The sequence below is a fragment of the Myxine glutinosa genome, chromosome 2, assembly GCF_964187855.1.
Source record: "Myxine glutinosa chromosome 2, kmMyxGlut1.1, whole genome shotgun sequence".
Lineage (NCBI taxonomy): Eukaryota > Metazoa > Chordata > Myxini > Myxiniformes > Myxinidae > Myxine > Myxine glutinosa.
In genome coordinates this window covers 40285911-40307382 of record NC_136262.1, presented here as the reverse complement: position 1 = coordinate 40307382, position 21472 = coordinate 40285911, and positions in this window count along the sequence as shown.

The window sequence follows — 21472 nt, the reverse complement described above, 5'->3', positions numbered from 1 at the left end:
TTTTGAAGGTCATTCAATTTTGACCAAAAGGTAAAATTTTCAAGTTTCAGTTACCATATTTACCACAGTTATTATTGGAAACTCCTGTAACTTCGCATATCAGAGTCCTATAGAGATACCCTTCAGCACACAAAATTTTGAAGGTCAAGGTCAAAGGTCAAGGTCACTTTGCGGTCAATCATGGAGGTCAACGAAACCCTTATTTTTTGAGTAACTTTGATCTTATGATCTCCAAACTTGGTGGGTATATAGGGTGTGGTATGGCGCTCAGCTGATTAGTTTTTGGTGTCGATCGGCCTTGACCTTCAAGGTCATTTTGAAGGTCATTCAATTGGGTCAATCATGGAGGTCAACGAAACCCTTATTTTTTGAGTAACTTTGATCTTGTGATCTCCAAACTTGGTGGGTATATAGGGTGTGGTATGGCGCTCAGCTGATTAGTTTTTGGTGTCGATCGGCCTTGACCTTCAAGGTCATTTTGAAGGTCATTCAATTTTGACCAAAAGGTAAAATTTTCAAGTTTCAGTTACCATATCGAGTAGTACCTCAAATTGAAGCCCTTGTTGAGTGCTTTCCAAACATATAACTAGTTTGACAATGTGACGTCATTTGACGGCGTTATGACGAAAAAACTGCACTTTTCATGTATATTGTATTGCTTTAGTTCGCATTGTTTAGGTCACTCTGTAGAGCACAGTTCCCTTTGGAAACTCTTGTAAGTTCGCATATCAGAGTCTTTTAGAGATACCCTTTAGCACACAAAATTATGAAGGTCAAGGTCAAAGGTCAAGGTCACTTGGCAAGATACGGTTCACCCTGTGGGTGACATATGTTTATTTTGTTTGTTTTTTTGTTTTTTTGTTTGTGGTTAATCATTTTTTTTCACGTTTAGATCACTCTGTAGACCACAGTTATTATTGGAAACTCCTGTAACTTCGCATATCAGAGTCCTATAGAGATACCCTTCAGCACACAAAATTTTGAAGGTCAAGGTCAAAGGTCAAGGTCACTTTGTGGTCAATCATGGAGGTCGACGAAACCCTTATTTTTTGAGTAACTTTGATCGGATCGTCTCCAAACTTCATGGGAATCTAGTATATGGTCCGGCGCTCAGCTGATTAGTTTTTGGTGGCGATCGGCCTTGACCTTCATGGTTAGCGCTGGAGGTCGAAAATTATTGACCCCAAGGTCAAATGTTGAAACCCTTATTTTTTGAGTAACTTTGATCGGATCGTCTCCAAACTTCATGGGAATCTAGTATATGGTCCGGCGCTCAGCTGATTAGTTTTTGGTGGCGATCGGCCTTGACCTTCATGGTTAGCGCTGGAGGTCGAAAATTATTGACCCCAAGGTCAAATGTTGAAATCGTAGGTACCATATCTTCGCATATCTTCGCATGTAACTTCGCATATCAGAGTCCTATAGAGATACCCTTCAGCACACAAAATTTTGAAGGTCAAGGTCAAAGGTCAAGGTCACTTTGTGGTCAATCATGGAGGTCGACGAAACCCTTATTTTTTGAGTAACTTTGATCGGATCGTCTCCAAACTTCATGGGAATCTAGTATATGGTCCGGCGCTCAGCTGATTAGTTTTTGGTGGCGATCGGCCTTGACCTTCATGGTTAGCGCTGGAGGTCGAAAATTATTGACCCCAAGGTCAAATGTTGAAATCCTTATTTTTTGAGTAACTTTGATCGGATCGTCTCCAAACTTCATGGGAATCTAGTATATGGTCCGGCGCTCAGCTGATTATTTTTTGGTGGCGATCGGCCTTGACCTTCATGGTTAGCGCTGGAGGTCGAAAATTATTGACCCCAAGGTCAAATTTTGAAATCGTAGGTACCATATCGAGTAATACCTCATATGAATGCCCTTGATGAGTGCTTCCCAGATCTGTAAACAGTTTGACGCTATGACGTCATTTGATGACGTCATGACGAAAAAACGGAATTTTCATGAAAAAATTATTTCCTCAGTTCTCATCAAAATCTTTCAATATTTCATGTGCGTTGGTCATGAAGACATACTATTCCCCATACGAAATTATTAAGGTCAAGGTCAAAGGTCAAGGTCACTTTGCGCTTCTAGTGGATAGCAGTTCTGTTCACCTCACTGTGACCTGAAGCAAGTCACTCATGTTCACATTTTGGCAAGATACGGTTCACCCTGTGGGTGACATATGTTCTTTTGTTTTTTTGTTTGTGGTTAATCATTTTTTTTTCACGTTTAGATCACTCTGTAGACCACAGTTATTATTGGAAACTCCTGTAACTTCGCATATCAGAGTCCTATAGAGATACCCTTCAGCACACAAAATTTTGAAGGTCAAGGTCAAAGGTCAAGGTCACTTTGCGGTCAATCATGGAGGTCAACGAAACCCTTATTTTTTGAGTAACTTTGATCGGATCGTCTCCAAACTTCATGGGAATCTAGTATATGGTCCGGCGCTCAGCTGATTAGTTTTTGGTGGCGATCGGCCTTGACCTTCATGGTTAGCGCTGGAGGTCGAAAATTATTGACCCCAAGGTCAAATTTTGAAATCGTAGGTACCATATCGAGTAATACCTCATATGAATGCCCTTGATGAGTGCTTCCCAGATCTGTAAACAGTTTGACGCTATGACGTCATTTGATGACGTCATGACGAAAAAACGGAATTTTCATGAAAAAATTATTTCCTCAGTTCTCATCAAAATCTTTCAATATTTCATGTGCGTTGGTCATGAAGACATACTATTCACCATACGAAATTATTAAGGTCAAGGTCAAAGGTCAAGGTCACTTTGCGAAGTGAAGCTTTAGACATTTATAGGTCAAGGTCAAGCTTTAGACATTATATAAATGACGTCATTTGGTGACGTTATAAGGCAAACACGTATTTTTCAAGGTCACTCTCTAGAACGATTATCATCGGAATATCTCGTGGGCAGACATTCCTCAAAGAGTCGCTTCTAGTGGATAGCAGTTCTGTTCACCTCAGTGTGACCTGAAGCAAGTCACTCATGTTCACATTTTGGCAAGATACGGTTCACCCTGTGGGTGACATATGTTCATTATTTGTTTTTTTGTTTGTGGTTAATCTTTTTTTTTTCACGTTTAGATCACTCTGTAGACCACAGTTATTATTGGAAACTCCTGTAACTTCGCAGATCAGAGTCCTATAGAGATACCCTTCAGCACACAAAATTTTGAAGGTCAAAGGTCAAAGGTCAAGGTCACTTTGCGGTCAATCATGGAGGTCAACGAAACCCTTATTTTTTTAGTAACTTTGATCTTATGATCTCCAAACTTGGTGGGTATATAGGGTGTGGTATGGCGCTCAGCTGATTAGTTTTTGGTGTCGATCGGCCTTGACCTTCAAGGTCATTTTGAAGGTCATTCAATTTTGACCAAAAGGTAAAATTTTCAAGTTTCAGTTACCATATCGAGTAGTACCTCAAATTGAAGCCCTTGTTGAGTGCTTTCCAAACATATAACTAGTTTGACAATGTGACGTCATTTGACGGCGTTATGACGAAAAAACTGCACTTTTCATGTATATTGTATTGCTTTAGTTCGCATTGTTTAGGTCACTCTGTAGAGCACAGTTCCCTTTGGAAACTCTTGTAAGTTCGCATATCAGAGTCTTTTAGAGATACCCTTTAGCACACAAAATTTTGAAGGTCAAGGTCAAAGGTCAAGGTCACTTTGCGGTCAATCATGGAGGTCAACGAAACCCTTATTTTTTGAGTAACTTTGATCTTATGATCTCCAAACTTGGTGGGTATATAGGGTGTGGTATGGCGCTCAGCTGATTAGTTTTTGGTGTCGATCGGCCTTGACCTTCAAGGTCATTTTGAAGGTCATTCAATTTTGACCAAAAGGTAAAATTTTCAAGTTTCAGTTACCATATCGAGTCGTACCTCAAATTGAAGCCCTTGTTGAGTGCTTTCCAAACATATAACTAGTTTGACAATGTGACGTCATTTGACGGCGTTATGACGAAAAAACTGCACTTTTCATGTATATTGTATTGCTTTAGTTCGCATTGTTTAGGTCACTCTGTAGACCACAGTTATTATTGGAAATTCCTGTAACTTCGCATATCAGAGTCCTATAGAGATACCCTTCAGCACACAAAATTTTGAAGGTCAAGGTCAAAGGTCAAGGTCACTTTGCGGTCAATCATGGAGGTCAACGAAACCCTTATTTTTTGAGTAACTTTGATCGGATCGTCTCCAAACTTCATGGGAATCTAGTATATGGTCCGGCGCTCAGCTGATTAGTTTTTGGTGGCGATCGGCCTTGACCTTCATGGTTAGCGCTGGAGGTCGAAAATTATTGACCCCAAGGTCAAATTTTGAAATCGTAGGTACCATATCGAGTAATACCTCATATGAATGCCCTTGATGAGTGCTTCCCAGATCTGTAAACAGTTTGACGCTATGACGTCATTTGATGACGTCATGACGAAAAAACGGAATTTTCACATTTTGGCAAGATACGGTTCACCCTGTGGGTGACATATGTTTATTTTGTTTTTTTGTTTTTTTGTTTGTGGTTAATCATTTTTTTTTCACGTTTAGATCACTCTGTAGACCACAGTTATTATTGGAAACTCCTGTAACTTCGCATATCAGAGTCCTATAGAGATACCCTTCAGCACACAAAATTTTGAAGGTCAAGGTCAAAGGTCAAGGTCACTTTGCGGTCAATCATGGAGGTCAACGAAACCCTTATTTTTTGAGTAACTTTGATCTTATGATCTCCAAACTTGGTGGGTATATAGGGTGTGGTATGGCGCTCAGCTGATTAGTTTTTGGTGTCGATCGGCCTTGACCTTCAAGGTCATTTTGAAGGTCATTCAATTTTGACCAAAAGGTAAAATTTTCAAGTTTCAGTTACCATATCGAGTAGTACCTCAAATTGAAGCCCTTGTTGAGTGCTTTCCAAACATATAACTAGTTTGACAATGTGACGTCATTTGACGGCGTTATGACGAAAAAACTGCACTTTTCATGTATATTGTATTGCTTTAGTTCGCATTGTTTAGGTCACTCTGTAGAGCACAGTTCCCTTTGGAAACTCTTGTAAGTTCGCATATCAGAGTCTTTTAGAGATACCCTTTAGCACACAAAATTTTGAAGGTCAAGGTCAAAGGTCAAGGTCACTTTGTGGTCAATCATGGAGGTCGACGAAACACTAATTTTTTGAGTAACTTTGATCGGATCGTCTCCAAACTTCATGGGAATCTAGTATATGGTCCGGCGCTCAGCTGATTAGTTTTTGGTGGCGATCGGCCTTGACCTTCATGGTTAGCGCTGGAGGTCGAAAATTATTGACCCCAAGGTCAAATTTTGAAATCGTAGGTACCATATCGAGTAATACCTCATATGAATGCCCTTGATGAGTGCTTCCCAGATCTGTAAACAGTTTGACGCTATGACGTCATTTGATGACGTCATGACGAAAAAACGGAATTTTCATGAAAAAATTATTTCCTCAGTTCTCATCAAAATCTTTCAATATTTCATGTGCGTTGGTCATGAAGACATACTATTCACCATACGAAATTATTAAGGTCAAGGTCAAAGGTCAAGGTCACTTTGCGAAGTGAAGCTTTAGACATTTATAGGTCAAGGTCAAGCTTTAGACATTATATAAATGACGTCATTTGGTGACGTTATAAGGCAAACACGTATTTTTCAAGGTCACTCTCTAGAACGATTATCATCGGAATATCTCGTGGGCAGACATTCCTCAAAGAGTCGCTTCTAGTGGATAGCAGTTCTGTTCACCTCAGTGTGACCTGAAGCAAGTCACTCATGTTCACATTTTGGCAAGATACGGTTCACCCTGTGGGTGACATATGTTCATTATTTGTTTTTTTGTTTGTGGTTAATCTTTTTTTTTTCACGTTTAGATCACTCTGTAGACCACAGTTATTATTGGAAACTCCTGTAACTTCGCAGATCAGAGTCCTATAGAGATACCCTTCAGCACACAAAATTTTGAAGGTCAAAGGTCAAAGGTCAAGGTCACTTTGCGGTCAATCATGGAGGTCAACGAAACCCTTATTTTTTGAGTAACTTTGATGTTATGATCTCCAAACTTGGTGGGTATATAGGGTGTGGTATGGCGCTCAGCTGATTAGTTTTTGGTGTCGATCGGCCTTGACCTTCAAGGTCATTTTGAAGGTCATTCAATTTTGACCAAAAGGTAAAATTTTCAAGTTTCAGTTACCATATCGAGTAGTACCTCAAATTGAAGCCCTTGTTGAGTGCTTTCCAAACATATAACTAGTTTGACAATGTGACGTCATTTGACGGCGTTATGACGAAAAAACTGCACTTTTCATGTATATTGTATTGCTTTAGTTCGCATTGTTTAGGTCACTCTGTAGAGCACAGTTCCCTTTGGAAACTCTTGTAAGTTCGCATATCAGAGTCTTTTAGAGATACCCTTTAGCACACAAAATTTTGAAGGTCAAGGTCAAAGGTCAAGGTCACTTTGCGGTCAATCATGGAGGTCAACGAAACCCTTATTTTTTGAGTAACTTTGATCTTATGATCTCCAAACTTGGTGGGTATATAGGGTGTGGTATGGCGCTCAGCTGATTAGTTTTTGGTGTCGATCGGCCTTGACCTTCAAGGTCATTTTGAAGGTCATTCAATTTTGACCAAAAGGTAAAATTTTCAAGTTTCAGTTACCATATCGAGTCGTACCTCAAATTGAAGCCCTTGTTGAGTGCTTTCCAAACATATAACTAGTTTGACAATGTGACGTCATTTGACGGCGTTATGACGAAAAAACTGCACTTTTCATGTATATTGTATTGCTTTAGTTCGCATTGTTTAGGTCACTCTGTAGACCACAGTTATTATTGGAAATTCCTGTAACTTCGCATATCAGAGTCCTATAGAGATACCCTTCAGCACACAAAATTTTGAAGGTCAAGGTCAAAGGTCAAGGTCACTTTGCGGTCAATCATGGAGGTCAACGAAACCCTTATTTTTTGAGTAACTTTGATCGGATCGTCTCCAAACTTCATGGGAATCTAGTATATGGTCCGGCGCTCAGCTGATTAGTTTTTGGTGGCGATCGGCCTTGACCTTCATGGTTAGCGCTGGAGGTCGAAAATTATTGACCCCAAGGTCAAATTTTGAAATCGTAGGTACCATATCGAGTAATACCTCATATGAATGCCCTTGATGAGTGCTTCCCAGATCTGTAAACAGTTTGACGCTATGACGTCATTTGAGACGTCATGACGAAAAAACGGAATTTTCACATTTTGGCAAGATACGGTTCACCCTGTGGGTGACATATGTTTATTTTGTTTTTTTGTTTTTTTGTTTGTGGTTAATCATTTTTTTTTCACGTTTAGATCACTCTGTAGACCACAGTTATTATTGGAAACTCCTGTAACTTCGCATATCAGAGTCCTATAGAGATACCCTTCAGCACACAAAATTTTGAAGGTCAAGGTCAAAGGTCAAGGTCACTTTGCGGTCAATCATGGAGGTCAACGAAACCCTTATTTTTTGAGTAACTTTGATCTTATGATCTCCAAACTTGGTGGGTATATAGGGTGTGGTATGGCGCTCAGCTGATTAGTTTTTGGTGTCGATCGGCCTTGACCTTCAAGGTCATTTTGAAGGTCATTCAATTTTGACCAAAAGGTAAAATTTTCAAGTTTCAGTTACCATATCGAGTAGTACCTCAAATTGAAGCCCTTGTTGAGTGCTTTCCAAACATATAACTAGTTTTGACAATGTGACGTCATTTGACGGCGTTATGACGAAAAAACTGCACTTTTCATGTATATTGTATTGCTTTAGTTCGCATTGTTTAGGTCACTCTGTAGAGCACAGTTCCCTTTGGAAACTCTTGTAAGTTCGCATATCAGAGTCTTTTAGAGATACCCTTTAGCACACAAAATTTTGAAGGTCAAGGTCAAAGGTCAAGGTCACTTTGTGGTCAATCATGGAGGTCGACGAAACACTAATTTTTTGAGTAACTTTGATCGGATCGTCTCCAAACTTCATGGGAATCTAGTATATGGTCCGGCGCTCAGCTGATTAGTTTTTGGTGGCGATCGGCCTTGACCTTCATGGTTAGCGCTGGAGGTCGAAAATTATTGACCCCAAGGTCAAATTTTGAAATCGTAGGTACCATATCGAGTAATACCTCATATGAATGCCCTTGATGAGTGCTTCCCAGATCTGTAAACAGTTTGACGCTATGACGTCATTTGATGACGTCATGACGAAAAAACGGAATTTTCATGAAAAAATTATTTCCTCAGTTCTCATCAAAATCTTTCAATATTTCATGTGCGTTGGTCATGAAGACATACTATTCACCATACGAAATTATTAAGGTCAAGGTCAAATGGCAAGATATTGTTCACCCTGTGGGTGACATATGTTCATTTTTTTTTTTTTTGTACACAAGATCGAGGCTCGTGTAAGAGCGAGCACCAATCCCCAAAAAAAACCGACACACAAAACATACAATAAAAATATGTCACCCACAGGGTGAACCGTATCTTGCCAAAATGTGAAAATTCCGTTTTTTCGTCATGACGTCATCAAATGACGTCATAGCGTCAAACTGTTTACAGATCTGGGAAGCACTCATCAAGGGCATTCATATGAGGTATTACTCGATATGGTACCTACGATTTCAAAATTTGACCTTGGGGTCAATAATTTTCGACCTCCAGCGCTAACCATGAAGGTCAAGGCCGATCGCCACCAAAAACTAATCAGCTGAGCGCCGGGACCATATACTAGATTCCCATGAAGTTTGGAGACGATCCGATCAAAGTTACTCAAAAAATTAGTGTTTCGTCGACCTCCATGATTGACCACAAAGTGACCTTGACCTTTGACCTTGACCTTCAAAATTTTGTGTGCTGAAGGGTATCTCTATAGGACTGATATGCGAAGTTACAGGAGTTTCCAATAATAACTGTGGTCTACAGAGTGATCTAAACGTGAAAAAAAAATGATTAACCACAAACAAAAAAACAAACAAACATACAAGCTGACTAATACATCTTGCAAAAACTTCGTTTTGGCAAGATAATAAAGGAAGCGGGAGACAAGATAGGGAGCGAGAGCGGAGCACACAAGTACAACAGCAGAGAACAGGGACAACGGAAGATCTGTGGGAGGGAGAGGGCTTGGGGGAGGAGGCATTGGAAGGCGGCGAGGAGGGGGGGGGGGGGGAGTAAATTGACTCATTTTGTCCATCATAATCATGATACCGATCCCCTTAGTCATACAAAGGCGTCAGTGCAATCCTATAGACAATATGGTCAACTCGGCACAGTTTGCATTCCGTTGATTTGATTGAACATTCCCTTGATTCGATCAAAGATTTCATTCCCTTGCCCAGACTTGTTTCGTTTGGTATTATAGTACGTATTTTATAGACGTACTCGCATTTTAATTGTACATCTAACATGTATAAAGAAGGTTTGTTTTTTTGTTTTTTACCTCCGCCACCGAAGATGGATGGAAGTTATGCTTTCTGTTACCAGTCTGTTCCTTTCAAAATCGAAGATTGGCGGTTGTCTTTGTTATTCTGTCTGTTTGTCTGCCTATTTGTTTATTTGGCACTCGCCTACAGGTCACAATCCCAAACCGATCGTCATTAGCTTTACCAAGTTGTATAAGTAGTCACAACTGAGAATCCTATTGATTTTTAGGTCAAAGGTCATCCATCTTGAGGTCAAATTTCTAAAATGATCATTTTTCATCCGACTGACATGAAAGTTGAGCAGCATTTGCATATTGAGTTACTGACTTGGGAAAACAACTGTATTTGAGGTCAAAGGTCATCTCAAGGTCAAACTTCTAATATCAGTTTTCATCGGAAAAATCATAATTTTTCATCTGATGGACTGTAATTAAACAGCAATGGCATAATGCATCACTGCGTTGGGAAAACAACTACTTGAGGTCAAAATGCCAAAGGTCAAATCAAGGTCAAACTTTTAAAATTATCAATTTTCATCCGATTGACTTGAAAGCTGAACAGCATTTGCATATTGAGTTACTGAATTTGGAAAACAACTATATTTGAGGTCAAAGGTCAACCCAAGGTCAAACTTCTAATATCATCAGTTTTCATCTGAAAAATCATCATTTTTCATCTGATTGACTGTAATTAAACAGCAATGGCATAGTGCATCACTGCATTGGGAAAACAACTACTTGAGGTCAAAAGGCCGAAGGTCAACTCCAGGTCAAACTTCTAAAATCATCAATTTTTGGATGAAAAATAATCAATTTATGAAATATGAAATATTAACAAATATCAAAAATATCAACAAATATCAAAAAGAATATGAAAAATCAACAAAAATAATCAAATTCACAAATAAAGTAAAATGTGCCACACAAATACAGTAAACTGTGCCTCATAAGGGCTGAAGAGAATGAAACATCACTGCAATGCATTGTCCGATACAAGTACAGTACTTGCCAAGACGCGATCAAGACGCGATACTGTACAAGTACAGTACTTGGATCTCGCGAGATCTTGGAGACGGCGGCAGGGATTTTCGAAGCTCCACACGGTCTCCACGTTTTTCGAAGTTAAGTCTGTTCACAATTGTATTTTGTCGAAACTGTATTTATCTTTCGGTGTGTGAAGTTATTGTGTGCAACTTTGCGTGTTTCTCGGTGTTTATCTTTCATAAATTGATCGTCTGTTTGCCGTGTCGCGAGCAAGGCCTTGTACAGTGTGCACTGTACAACCTTGAGGCTTTGTTTTTCTCTCAGTGGTCCGTCGTTTGTGATCCAATAACTTTCGTTCTCTGTATTCCCAGTCTTTTCACCCATAGCCTACTTCCTTGTGTAAATCTCAACTCAAAAAAAAAAAAAAAAAAACATTTCCTTCTCTGTTCTCATTCGTTTATTCATTCTTATTCGTTCGTTCGTTCTTCGACCACGTGTTTCTCCCCCATTTCCCCAGATAGTTTTCACTCATTAACCTTCAATGTTTACACTTTCCCCTCAAGTTATGTATTCCGTCATATTTTATAACACCTTTTTCTTCTTCTTCTTTAAAAGGCTGCTTTCGACTTGCTCACCAAATCAATTCATCCCAAAAAAAATATCCATCTCCTATAGTGCCTTTGTTCTACATTCCCTAAACTCTCCTGCACTCCATCCTCCATCCAGCGTCCTTAAACGTATTTTTAACTCGAAGGTCACAAGAAACTCATTTTGCAATAAATGTTCGTTTCCCATAAATCGTACACTTTCAAAAATCCAATCTCACCCCTCCCCTCCAAATCTTCCCCATAACCCCTCCCCTCCAAATCTTCCCCATAACCCCTCCCCTCCAAATCTTCCCCATCACCCATCCCTTTCAAATCTCCCCCCTTGCCCCCTCCCTCCTAAACTACCCCCTCACCCCTCCCCGCCAAGACGCCCCCTCGCCCCTCCCCTCCTAGAATCCTGCCTCACCCTCCCCTCCAAATCTCCCCCATATCCCATCCCTTTCAAATCCCTCCCCTTGTCCCTTCCCTCCCAAACTCCCCCCTCACCCCTCCCCTTCAAATCTCCCCACCCTCATTGCTTCTCAATTTCCCCCCGCTCACTCCCCCTCCTCAAAGCGTCCTCCCCGCTTCTTCCCCCTTCAAACTCTCACCTCCATCTCCCCCAACCTTCTGCCTCGCTCTTCCCCCTCCTCAAATAACACCTCATTGTGGCTCACCCAATCACCATCAAACCTTTTGTCTGCCCCATCCTTCCCTTTCTCCGAGCTATTCTGAAATCTCTGACACACCTTCAACAGCTCTCCCTACCTCTTCCACCTCTTCCACATCTTACCCTACCCCTCCTCCCCCCTGTTCTGTATCTGATGCTCCCCCTTCCTCTTCATTAACGGTATGGACCTCAAACATCCGGGGCCTTCGTTCAAACTTAACCGATCTCTCCATACAGGTTGCTTCTGTCAAACCAGACGTGATCTGCTAAACAGAAACTTTCCTCCTTTATGATGTCTCTGATTCCATAGTATCTCTCCCGGGCTACTCCCTCCTCCGGTATGATAGACCTGAGCCTCGTCCTGGAGGCGGGGTTGCTATCCTTATCAAAAACTCTCTTCCTCACTCGCCCTGCACTGCACTCTCTCCACCTCACCCCCAGGAATACCTCTGGCTACGGCTTCCCCTTCGCTCCCACCTCTTGTTCATATGTGTGTTGTACCGTCCACCAAACAGTGATGACTCCATCTACATCTCGCTGTCTGATGATATGGACCAACTTCTATCTACTCATCCCAACTCTCTCTTCCTCATATGTGGTGATTTCAACTGTCATCATGCCAGTTGGCTGGGTGTGGGTACCTCTCTCACCAGCCATGGCTCCTCAGCAAAGGACTTCTGCGACTCACTGGGACTGACACAATCTGTCAATTTCCCGACCCGGATCTCAGTCAACGGAACATCTTCTCTTCTGGACTTGGTTATGACTAACTTCCCTGAATATGTCTGCTGCTCTTCTTCTGCTCCGATCGGAACATCTGATCATGTCCTTGTTAATGTGGACATCTCTCTGACCATCCTCAGGGAGCCTGCTCAGCGTCGACGAGTCTGGCATTTCACTCAGGCCAACTGGCACGGTCTTCAAGCAGCCATCAATCATCTGGACTGGTCTCCCATCTCTACCACCTCTGACATCAACTCATCCTGGGAATTCTTCCAAAGTAAATTGCTCTCTCTCATGCACAGATTTATCCCATCTCGTCTTCAGTTGTCATACCCTTCCTCCCGTCCATGGTACACGGAATCTTGTGGTGAGGCTGTTGCCCAGAAACAACTTGCCTTCGTCTCCTGGAAAGCAAATCCAACGGAAGGAAATCTCATTTCCTTTCACAAAGCCCGAAACAAGTGTGTGTCCACCCTCAGGAGAGCCAGGAAACAATATCTCTCCGTTCTCAAGACCGAACTCTCTTATCTGTCTCCCTCTTCCAAATCCTGGTGGCGTCTGGTCAAATCCGTTTCTGGTGTTTGTTCCCCCTCCATCCCCTCCCTTACCTCAAACGGCTACACAGCTGACTCCGCACGTGAAAAAGCTGAATGCCTCAACTCTGTGTTTGCCTCTAAATCTTGTGTCCCAAACCCATCCCTCTCTGTACCCACCATACCCAGTCGTACCCTGCTGCTCCTGGACTCCGTGTCCTTTCCTCCTGACAAGGTGGAAAAGTTTCTGTCAACCCTCGACTCTGATTCTGCAACTGGACCCGACGGCATCAGCCCACGGGTCCTAAAATCCTGCTCTGCTGCTCTATCTCACCCTCTCTCTGTTCTCTTCACCCTCTCTTTTGCTCAAGGTCAACTGCCATCTGCTTGGAAATCAGCCAACATCACCGCTTTGCACAAAAAAGGTGCAAAAACAGATCCTAGCAACTACAGACCAATCAGCCTTCTCCCAATTATCAGCAAAGTCATGGAATCCATCATTGCTTCTGATATGAAATCTTTCCTCTTCTCCAATGGCTTGATCTCTGATCATCAATTTGGTTTCAGACCAGGTCACTCTACTCTGGACATGCTGCTTCTGCTGTCTCAACAATGGATGGAGGTCCTCAATGCCAAACAGGAAATTAGAGCTGTCTCCCTCGACATATCACGTGCCTTCGACACGGTCTGGCACCCCGCTCTGCTCACCAAACTCTCCTCTTTTGGTATCCATGGAAATCTCCACGCATGGCTGGCGGACTTCCTCTCTAGTCGTCGTCAACGTGTGGCCCTGAATGGGTTTCTCTCATCTCCTCTTCCTGTTCAGGCTGGAGTTCCCCAAGGCAGTGTTCTGGGCCCCGTGCTTTTTCTGGTCTTCATCAATGATCTCTCTGACTCTCTCGAAAATCCTCTCTATCTCTTTGCTGATGACTCCACTCTCTGCCGCTCCATTCCTCTTCCGTCAGATCGGCAGTCTGCTGCCTCCTCACTCTCTGAAGACCTGGACAAAATCACAGACTGGTCAAACAAGTGGAACATGTCTTTCAATCCTGACAAATCTCACACTCTTACTATGTCTCTCCGAAAAGATCGACTGGACAACCCTCCCATCTACTTTCTCAACAATCCTCTCCAAGAAGTTCTGTCGCTCAAGATTTTGGGTCTCACTATCTGCCATGATCTTTCTTGGGAAAACCACATTTCCAAGCTGGCCTCCAAAGCCAGTCGCCGACTGGGCATCCTCCGTCGTGCGAAGTCCTTCCTCGGCACACCTGAGCTCCTCACCACATACAAGGCTTTCATCCGCAGCTCAAGGGAATACTGTTCTCCCCTATGGGCCGGTGCTCCTGCCTCACACCTAGCTCGGCTTCACGCTGTTGAAACCAAAGCTTTCAGAATTATTGGAATCTCCCGCGATGAAGCTATCTCTGAGGGCCTTTCACTCACTCACCGCAGGCAGGTAGGTGGTCTTTCTGTCTTCTACCGACTCCTCTCCGGCCTTGCACCCCCAGCTCTCTCTGTGCTCTGTCCCCCAAATATTCCTACAGGTCGCACAAGATCTGCCAGCAACCCTCTGATGGTTAAACTGCCGAAATCTCGGCTCTCCGCTCACCTTCACTCTTTCATTCCTCTTTTCTCCCGCCTCTGGAACAAACTCCCTCACTCCCTTCAATCCCACTCCTCCCTCCAGGTCTTTAAAACAGCTGTTCACCACCATCTCTTATCTTCCCCCATCCAAAACCTTGATCTTTTCTACCCCCGCTAATTCACCCCAGATCCACCTTGTTTGAAATTCCAACTTCTTTCCTGGAAGTCCTGGCAGTGTCCATATGTTTTATACCTCTCCCACTGCCCCCTTCCCACGCCCCCCCCCCCCCAAAGCCCTCGCCCTCTCTCAGATCTCTCGATGTCTCCATGTCTCTCGGTCCCTGCTCTCAAATGTTGTGTTTGTGTCCTTCCCCCTCTCTCCCCATCTTGTCTACCGCTCCCTATGTTATATGTTTTATGTGTCGGTTTGTCTTTCTGTGTGATTAATGTTCGCTCTTTCACGAGCCTCGATATTGTATACAAAAAAAAAAAAAAAAAAAAAAAAAAAAAAAAAAGACGCATACAAATTGTATAATACCATTATGCGAACGTCATCCAAATCCCAGTGTACCACAGTGTCTGTTCTGATGAGGGTTCAAGGATAGGAATATGCTGAGTAGTTTACCCTTGCGTCTCAGGCTGAATCGTTAATGGGAGTCAACCCCACATTGGCAATGACAATCCAAACCACCCACTCCACCATCGCGACTATCTTACTATAATTCACCAAATGTCTGTCTGTCCATCTGTTTCCAGGTACTGCAAAAACGGCGGAACCGATCACAACGAAATTTTGGGTGGGTAATCCTGGGACCCCCTGGAGTAAAATAGGCTTAATTGTTTCTCCAATTTTCCCCCAATTTTCAAATTTTTCCAATTTTCCAATTTTCCAGTTTTTCCAAACACGATGGAATAATATTTACCGATATGAACAGTGATGTGGCTTTTATTGAAATTCTACAAGTACTGTTTAGATGTTGATCATTCGTGTGTGATATGATTTAACCGATGTTTATATAAATCGTTTAAAATAAAAAAGCCTTCAATTTCTGATATTTTGCCTTTTCTTTTGGGCCTCCCAATTGAATCCCCACCCGCAGGGCGGGTACCGTTGCTAGTTATACGAATGTAAAGATTCCTAAATGGAAAGTTTACCATTACTTCACATCCAGTGACCCTTTTTTGGTGATGTCATCGTTTTGATATTTGACGATGATATTCATGCTCTGTACTTTTTAAATGCTGAGTATCAAGCAAGGAAGCGGTATGTAGCATTTTTGAGGTCGTTGGTATCCCCCGGTCAGGGTTTGCACCTGCCGACCTCCCAGACTCAGAGTGGACGGTCTAACCATTACACCATGGAGTCCGTTTATGGTTTACAAATGATCTTCACACTCTGAATCAATCCTATAAGATACTGGTCACTGTGATGGCGTGTTGTAGTCGAATGGACAAGATAGTGGTAGACCAGTTCAACAAAGGATTTTATTAAATAAAACTTGATAAGAGTGAGACTGATATTTCTAGCATTAGCCCTTAATCAGACCAAAACACCTGGCATCGTAATTTCAAGTTTTCCTCTCGTTTCCCATAACGGCAAACTAACATCTCAGAAACCCGGAGTTGATCATATCGATTGTCAGCCCATGCAAGGCTCAATTTGTGCGGATTGCTTTATATCATTGAAAAATGTTCACCATTATTAAAATGATATTTCATTGTGTGTAATCTCTAACGAAAACAATGTGTCTTGTCTTTTCAAATACTTGGTTGAGGTTCAGAGATGAGCAGAAATGTGTAACTTAGGCAGATATATTTGTCTTTCTCAAATGCAAATTTCGTTATTTAACATTATCACATCCTTGACCTGTTTGTGAATGGAATTATTTATTTGTTAGATTTGACAACTTTAAATCATCTCAGGTTCTTCTGCTGAAGCTAATGTCAATAGAACAGATTTACCTATTGGTGGAGTAAAGCTGTAGCTGTCTCATTCATCATCCACATCGTTTGACTATTTTAGGGGATTGGTTGCTTGATGGCGTATATCTCCTTTTGGTTCTGTCATGTGCATCTTCTTTCTTTTCTGCTTGGAAATCAGCAAAAATCACTTCATTGCATAAAAAAGTTACAAAAACTGATACCCTCAAATACAGAACTATCAGCAAAATTCCAATCATCAGCAAGGTCATGGACTGGGCATACTGGGAGACTCTGACGTACAAAGTCCTTCCTTGGTACACCTGAAATCTCGTCCACCTGGAAGGCCTTCAACCACAGTTTGATGGAGTACTGCTCTCCGCTCAGGGTTGGCTCCCCTGCCTCACATCTTGTTCAGCTTGATACCGTTGAGGTTGGTGGTCTCTCTGTCTTCTGCCGCCTCCTTTCTGGTCTTGGATCCTCTGCTCTTTCTGTGCTTTACCCCCCCACACCCCACCCCCCCCCCCATCCTTCAGGTTTCCGCAGGGCTCACACGGTCCACCATCGACCCCCTTCAGTAAAACTACATAAATCCAGGACACTGCTCACCTCCGCTCATATGTTTTCCTTTTTTCTTGGCCAGTTTAACCAACTTTCACTTTCACCTCATTCTTTCCTACAGGTCTTCAAGACAGCCCTTCACCACCACCTCAGATCGTCCCCAATGCAAAAACATGATCTTTTTCTAACCTCGATAACCTCAACACCCCACCCCAATCCCTCCTTCAAAATTTTAAGTTTTCTCTCCTGAGTTTCCTTCTGTATCCATATTTTCTACCCCATGCATTCTCTCCAGTCCCCCATTCCTCCACACACCCTAGGGTGGTCCAAAAATGCAAAAAAATCACTTTTTTAATCTGGATTTTGATGCTCTATTGGATTATTGTTAGAAATGGTCTAAATCATTCACCCAAAAAATATTTTGCATCTGAGTCATCTATAAACTCATACACACTCAACATATACATTTGTCATTTTGGTCAATTTTAATGAAAATCGTCCATGTTGAGAGGCTTACAAAGACTTTAGAAATATTTTTTTCCTAAATAATGTCATTGATGGTACATACCCCTGTGAAGTCCTCATGGTCGAAACATGAGTCAGACATGTATGAACATGTTTCAAACATGTTTCAAGCATTGTCAAACATGTTTCGACCATGATGATTTCACACTCGGGCGCAAGCGCATGCAAAAAGTCATGAACCACAAAATGGCTTAGTACAATAGTGCATGTACTTTTTCCACCTAGGTTGCTATTGGATTGTTCTCATTTAGCCAAATTTGGTGAAAAACGCCATATTTCAATTGAAGTGTGTATGAGTTTCGAGATGGAATTGAGCGAAAATATTTGGTGGGTGAATGTTTTAAACCATTTCTAACAATAATCCAGTAGAGCATCAAAATCGGAGAGATCGATGTTTTTTGGACCACCCTAACACCCATCGCTTGTTCAAGTATCCCTCTGTCTTGGCCTTAGTCTTTGATGTTGGTGTTTCCACCCCTCCTCCCCTCTACTGTTCCTTGGCCTGCTGTGACCTGATCAGTTCAGTGTACTAGTACTCGCTGTTCCATGAACCTCGACTATGTATACAAAAAAAGACCTAATATTTTAATGTCGGTTTTCACACATTCCTGCCATGTTTTCTTTGGCTTGCCTCTCGGTCTTTGTCCTTCTTCTTTTTTCAGCTTTTCCCATTTTACTTGGGGTCACCACAATGCTGGGGCATCACCCTGTCGATCTCTTCCTGTCATGCCTATTCTTCTTCCTATCCCACAACTTCTAAATCTCTGGCCACAGCATCCTTCCATCTGCTGTTCAGCCTTCCTGTTCTTCTTCTTCCCGACAGTCCCATCACTCACCTCACCATATACTATACTATTCTCTCTCTCTCTCTCTCTCTCTCTCTCTCTCTCTCTCTCTCTCTCTCTCTCTCTCTCTCTCTCTCTCTCTCTCCCATATGATCAAACCACCTGGAGATGTCTCATAATTTATTATTGGATACTTTATTCAATGCTTCCACAATCGTCAATAACCCCCTGACATATACTGGTTCCTAATCATGTTCTTTCTTGGCACTCCACACATCCATCTCAGCATCCACATCTCATTTGTATCCAGTTTCTGGTCATTTTCCTAGATCTTACCCAAGTTTCCACAATATATAACAATGCCAGTCTCACAACTAGTGTTTTGTAAATTCTTTGTTTCAGTTTCAGTGGTACTTTTTTTAAATCACACAACACTCCAGTGTCCTCCAATTATTCCAATCAGATCTAATCAGTTGCTTAATTTCCATTCCCATATTTCCATCTTCTGTCACCATTAAGCCTAGGTACTTGAAGCTACTCACTTTCTCCAAAGCAGGAGCCTGTGGAATATCCACACAACGTAAAATGTGATTTGACCATGAGCAGGTTAAATGTGCCAATAATCGACCCAAAAGCAATTATCTGCTTCCTGATGCATATATACAATATACATTGTCAAAAGTAAATAATGAGCTCAGGTAAAGGTCTTTATAACATGGCCTGGGTTTAAGCTCCGCTTGAGAGAATGGCATATAGTTATTTGGGTGGTGTATAAGGCAACAGACTGCTGCCTCGATCGCTGAGGCCTATCTTCACAAGGCCAGTGACTCCTATCGACATTCTTTTTACTCGCTTTGGTCATTTTGCAGCGAAGGGAAAACTTATAGGGAGGGCATGGCGATTGTGAATATGACAGCTCCGAAGATGTCGTTTACTTTGCAGAGTAGTTAGCCCCAACATGGCGACCGAATGACTTGTTTTTCCTGTGGAAATTGTGGGTGGAGTCAGGTGAACTGTCCAACCAATGGGTGGAAGAGAATGTTACAGTTCTCTCCACACATGTCTATTTTGGTCACCTGCCACTACTAATCTGCCACTACTTGGTATTGTTTGGATTGCATTGTCGACTGTTCCCAGAATTCTTTCATCTCTGGTCCACACCCACTCTGTGGTGCATAACAACTCCCTATGTTCCCCATTTCACCTCCCACCCCTGATTTCTAACTTTAGTTTAATGATTCTGTCACGATAATTAGGGGAAGGTGGGGCAAAATGGCACACTTAAGCTTTCTTTGAAATTTTATCCAAAATGCTGCAGTATATCTGAAATCAGACAGTGTCTTTACAATCATTATTCCATTATAAATACACAAATTACTTGGTATTAGAATCAAATCAACCATTCACTGGTGAGAACCAAAGACCAAAAATGTGCTAAGTGGGCCATTTTGTACACCACGTTGGGCAAAATGGCCCCCACATATGGGGCAATATGGTCACCCCGTGGGGTAATATGGTCACCCCGTGGGGTAATATGGTCACCCCATTGAAAAACATAATAATTACCCTCAGAGTCACCAATCAAAACACTTTGAACCTGAAATAATATTTATTGTGAAAAATTACAGACTACAAGGTGAGATTATGCACATAATTAGGCACAAAAGTCACAGATGAAATTCACATCTTCTTCATCCACACCTGCACAACCATCATGGGCCCAAAGACGACAGACTGTGCACTTTATCCATCCTTCTCCTATCACACTATAACTTTCCCGGCAGAATAAGCACATTGTTCCATCATCATCCTCAGACTCGCTAGATTCTTCTGGTGCCGTAAATATAGCCCGTTTACCCTTCACTATCTTCTTTTTTGGCTTTTCTGCAACTTTCTTTTGCTTCTGAGGTTTTTTTTCAGCTCTCTGCTTTGCCTTCTCTGCCTTCTGCGGTCACAGACATACAAACATACAAACATACAAACAAACAAACATACAAACATACACACAGAGATTAGTGGAATTATAGATAGATCACCCTGCCCCTTTGTGAGAGTAAGGTCCAATGTTTCTATCTTACTTCCACAGAAAATCAAAATTCAAACAGTGACCATTTTGATGACCCATAATCCCTTATTCCTAACCCTCATTACCCGACTTGGTGAGAACAGCACTAACTAAAGCAGACAACAATCATGAAGCACCCTGCCCAATAGATGAACTTATATTTCAGTGCATAAAATGACATGGTATAAGTAGATATGTATAAGTTACATGCATGCATGCAGCCAGCCAGCCAGCCAGCATGCAAGCATGCATACATACAGACATACATACATACATACATACATATAGGGTAGGCCTACATGTATACATAGGCCTACATATTTGTAACAAAAATAAGAAACATGTATGGGGTAAAATGGCCCACTAAAGGGTAAAATGGTACCCCACGGGCCATTTTACCCCAGGGAAATGGACCGTTTTGCCCCATGAACGACCTCCATGAAAACCTGACATCATTGGAAACCACATGTACTGGGCAGAATGTTTCAAAGGTCAATTTTAGTGACTGACTTATACTCTAAAAGCATGCAGTAACACTAAGAAATATGAGTCACTCTGTCACCACAAACACAATTTTCTCACATACCTACCGATAGATCCTAGTAGGTGTCAAAATGTTGGATGGTTCAGCTCGAGTTCAAGACTGGATAGGGATGGCCACCATGTTGTTACTTTCTGCTAATCCACAAAGGAATGTTTTAACATGAACAGCCACAAGATGGCAGCAGCTGCTGGTGTAATATACCAAGGGGTCCATATGACCCAAGGGGTCCATTTTGTACCACTTTCCCCTACATCCACTGTCAGTAATTTGTCCTTCATTTCTTCACGTGGTAGATAGTACTACTCCAACACCATTTCTTCTCCCATCCTGTCCATGGTATGGTACTAAAGTTTATATCCACCAACAATTTATCTTGCTTTGCTTCACTTACACTTTGTTTCCTGAACATTTGTATTCCTTTGCTCACCACCAGGCCAGCTACTTCACTACTTCTCCCTGTCAAGCTACCAATAGCTTGGCGTAACAGTGAATTCCAACGTAACGATACACAAAACCCAGT